A 5,000-nucleotide genomic window follows, 5' to 3' on the forward strand; every position below is an offset into this window, starting at 1 on the left:
CTTTCTTTCTTTCTTTCTTTCTTTCTTTCTTTCTTTCTTTCTTTCTTTCTTTCTTTCTTTCTTTCTTTCTTTCTTTCTTTCTTTCTTTCTTTCCTGTGGGCATGTGCATAGTGGATCTGGAATCCAGGAGATCTGGATCATGGACTTACCATTTTTCTTATCATTATCTGTGTCCTGTGTAGAAAGGCACAGCTGAGTTCTGAAGGATGCAAAAGGGAAGGGAAGGAAAAAGGAAGGAAAATGGCATAACTTGGCCATTCCCTGCTCATGCTTAAGTTTGCATTTCTTGACATTCTTTGCACATTTTGATTTTATTTGGGCTGATTAACTAATTAACATGGGATCTGGCAGTAATTTCTTCCTCATTTATCTTTAGCATATTTTTCAAACAGAATATATATTAATGATAAAATTTCTATTTGAATGAAAGGAAAGAGGGCTGTTCCCATGTAGCTACATGAAGCGTAAGAAGTTATAAATAGCRTATGCTAATGAGTCAGAGGTGTTGATTAGCATCATACTTTTATTTCACACACAGATGTGTGAACGTTTCATAACAAAACTTGTAAGAAAGCAGAATTTGCCTCATTTATGTGTTTATTTATTAAAGTGAAACAGTCAGCAGTTTGCCCAAGTTAAATTAACTCACAACACATCGCATAACCTTTTGGGCTGGGGCASATGAACTTGGAATCCCTTCTTTTGCCTCTCCCTACCCTGCCCTACCACAGTGGCCAACAGGCTGCCAAGTGGACTTTACTGAATGTATTTTGCTACCTGTTAAAATAAGCTATGAAAATATTAAAATAATTACCCATTAAAATGATCTAAGTGGTTGGAAAGAAATTCCTGACTCTGCTGGCTGAGTGTGATGTGAATCAGCAACTAGACAAACGTGGAAAAGTTGAACTGAGATGGGCCAATATTTTAAGCAGCCAGCAGAAAGCTGGGGTAGGGCTGTAATAGGAAGAAGGAAAATAAAATAATTCAAGTAAATAAACCATCCCACATGTGGCTGTCTAGGGAAAAGGAAGGCTTCTTGCATTTTGAAAGTATTGGCCAAAACTGGACTTTTGAAAATGTTCTTTTTTTGCAGGTGAAGCGTAATTCCTACCTCAGGCAGTCCTGGCCTCATTTTGTGCCTGCTCATTTGGAATTTGCTTCAGTAATGACAGGGAAAGACTTTCTGTGCAGATGTGAGTGTCACCTGGAGCAGCCAAGGAAAGGAATTCCTGTCCTTGARCTTAAGTGGGCAAGTGTGCTTGGTAATGGGTATTTTAGATGAAATGTGTGGTTCTGCATGCTTGTTTATGCTGTGTTGAAGGTTCTGTTATTGCTTTTGTTGGTAGATAATTTCATTTGACAAAGCACTGCAGATTCATCTTTATGTATGAATTTGCAACTACAGACTGGGAAGCATAAAAAATAAATAATGAACTGAACATGCAAAGTCACAGCACATAAATTAGAACATTCTGCAGCTAGAAAATGCCAGGAATTATACTTTTAATTTTTCACAGTACCAGGAGAAACAAGAATATACTCAAATTTAACAAGTATTTCTGGCTAAAAGTGTAGTGTGCTGTCAATATCAGTATTTTCCATTCTAACTTTTGCTCTATAGCAGGCCATTAAACCAAAGTCTTTCCTTAGCATTCATCTATGCCTGGGCTAAGATGGCATTTACGTAGAAGATCTGGTGGCAATGTGAAATGCTGGGCCCCAAAATCCTCAATAACAGCCACCAAATTTTAAGAGATGACAGTAGCTTTGGTTTTATAACTCACTTTATGCCCACTCTAGTTTTTGGAATATATCATTATTTTCAAGAACTTACTTGGCACCTGAAGAAAAAGATAGGACAAAAAGGTAAAGAGTCTTTTTTTTTTTTTTTTTTTTTTAATTGGGAGATATCAGTCTTTCCTGAAATCTTTTCATCAATATAATAACACAATCTGAATAAGGAGCAGAGCAAAAGCTCGCAACGTGATCAGTTGCTTTTTTTCTAAAGTTTTCTGGTAAATGGAATTTCTTTTGGTTCATTGTCTTAATTAATTGGTTCTACTGCCTTCCTCATCCCTGATTGCCACTTCCTATTACTGTGTTTTACGGTCACCGCTTGGCCTCACAGCTCTGTCTTTCCCTCCGCTGGACTTTCGTAGCTCTCTCCTGCTATTTGAAAACATCCGCTCTGCTCTCTCTTCCCATGTGATTAATTTTAGAAGTATCTCACCTCTTTAAAGAGGGAGGAGAGAGAKATGAATTCATGTCTTTTCTGAATAAGCACTGCAATTGGGCAGCATGCTGTAAGATAATTATGAGAAATCAACAGAAATTGGGGCACCTTAATGAAGTCTGTGTTACACATTCCAGTAAACAACAAGATAACGTTACTAAAACATCTCTTACTTATAGAATATAAAATTTGGATTAAATTTCAGAGGGTTACTACAGATTGTCAGTAAGATGCTCCAGATAAAYAAAACTACATTTTAAAAATCTTTTCAAGAATAAGAAGTACATTGGAATTTGGAGCAGCTTCTAAAATAATAAAAATATGGGGGAAAAAAAAACAGTCTTAACAACCATTATTTTTTATGTAGTTTTTTCTCCCACATGAGCACATACCAGAATGAAAGCAGAAAGGCAATGAACGGAGTTTTTCATCAGGAGAAGATTCCTGCAAGGCTGGTGCAGTGAAACCAGGAGGAGGGAATGTGCAGTTCTGGCCATGGAAGGWGTGTGGGTGTTTCGGACATGCCTTGGACTCCTGCTCTTTGGCAAAGTCCTGTACTCTGGGCCCCTAAAGGCACCCAGAGGTCCTCCCACGTCCACTGTGTTTCATCAGCTCCCAGGTGTGTCTGGTGGGCACAGAACCCTCTCTGTAGTTATCAGCAGCAAACTCAGGGGTGAAGATGACATTGCACTGCAGTACCTTCCCTTCACTGAAATACTTCTGTTATTGCTAATGTCAGAAAATCAAGATAGAACTTAAATGTATGGCATAAATATTTAATATCTGTGCCTGCCCTATATCCTTATGTAATAAACAAAAAGAAATATCGAAATGAACTCCATGGATTTGGCYGTTACACAAAGTTTCCCCTTTCTACTCAACTGGATCTAACTCATCACCTTGTAGGAGGGAAAAAATATAAGACAAAAGGAGTAACAGAAGGACCTTGAAAATCTTAGTCTAGGTTCACTTTTCTCAGTAAAAGATTTCTTTAAAGGTAGGAAAATATGCTACTGAAATACAAACTATAAAACTAGGCAGTGTTGCTTGACCTTGTTTTGATTCAGCTCCACACAAAACAAATTAGTGTAAGGATACCTATATAGAGGCTTATTAAAGCACAATATATTTCAAAAGATAAAATCTTAACCAGATAGAGACCAAGGCAAAAATGTCATGACAGTGTTCATTAGAAAAATATGAATTTCTAATAAAATTAAAGGCATACAAAACATCATAGAATAGCTTCTCTTTTGTCAGACGTTTCATATTAAAAAAAAAAAAAAAAACACACACAGCTATAGAATTTTACAAATTGGGTAAATACCACCAGAATCTGTTTGGTAAAAATATGAAATAAATCAGCTTGGAACCTGTAAGAACCTGCTACTATGCAATACTACAATTAAATACAGCAACTTAAATTATTCTTAATCTTTATCAGCATTTTGTCCTTATTTTCCCAAGTTTGATTATCTGAGTGGTTATCTGAGGAATTTTCTTTGAACTAGCCATAGACTTAAGCATGTTATGCCTGGACTCCCCAAACAGTGAGAGGTAAAATTCACTTTCCAGTTGACCACATCAGTTCCTCTGGCTTGGTAGCATCACATTTATCTATCTTTGGAAGCCTCTAAAAATTTTAATTAAATAAAGAGTACTCACTGAAGCTATTTAAAGCCATGCTATGCTTTGGATCTGTATGAATAGTTTCCAAGGAATTTACCAAAATTTCAGGACTAGGGTGTTAAATTGGACTGCGTCAATAAATGCACCTGCTATTATTACTGCTTGACTGTACAATGGACAAAAATTCCTAATATAGCCCCTGAAAAGTTAGAATAATGACTTTTATTTTTTTTAACACGGTAGCAGCTTGTCCTCCCCTCCCCTCTGCTTCTCTACCCACTGCTCATGTCTTGCTCATTTGTTCTACTTKCCGAGTTTCTGCTTCCGATTCATTGTGTACAGTTGCTTCAAGTAGCAACGGTAAAACTTGCAATATAATATTTTAACTCGCTGTAATATTAGTCATACTGTTACCCTTTTGTTTGCTGTCCTAGCCTTTATACTGCTCAGGAAAAAAAAAAAAAAAGAAAACAACTGTAAAAGCTTTTATGCAGCACTGCACTAACATGCACAGCAGCTGCTATAACTAGACCCCATTAAATTTTGTTAGTTTGTTTTCCTTCAACAGATGCGTTTTGGCTTACCATGACTCTCAGTCTCACTGTTGACAAATCACTCATCTTGTATTCCACTGTTCTCTCAGATATAGAACTGAAGTTGAAAAATGCTTTTAAGAAATATATTGCAAATTACTTGTGACCCTCTGCTAGTGCATATGCAGGTAACATTTCTCATAGGCATAGCAGTGTAGAGAGCACACACCTTGAAAGACATTACCATTAACCTAGGCTGATCAAATTCTTGCTATTTACACATACTTCATTGCAAGTAAAATTGCTGATTTTATTTATTTATTCATTTATTTAATTGCAAAAAGACTTTGGAGTTCAACTAAGTTCCCCAAGTAGTATTTATACAGTTAAAAGGACCAAATTTCCAATAAATGAATAAATCTCAGAACCAGATTTTGCTGTCTAATTTGACACTACGGTTGAGAAAGCAATACAAACACCAAAACAGTTCCATGTTTCATAAATTGTCAAGAAAATACGAATCTAAGAACTCTGGTGAATAATTTTAGACGAAACCTACAGCAGCTTTCTCCTCAGGACAGTGTCCACAGGGCTGTAGATTA

Source organism: Nothoprocta perdicaria, unplaced genomic scaffold (genome assembly GCF_003342845.1).
Source record: "Nothoprocta perdicaria isolate Ctin4 unplaced genomic scaffold, notPer1 scaffold_125, whole genome shotgun sequence".
In the NCBI taxonomy this organism is placed as follows: domain Eukaryota; kingdom Metazoa; phylum Chordata; class Aves; order Tinamiformes; family Tinamidae; genus Nothoprocta; species Nothoprocta perdicaria.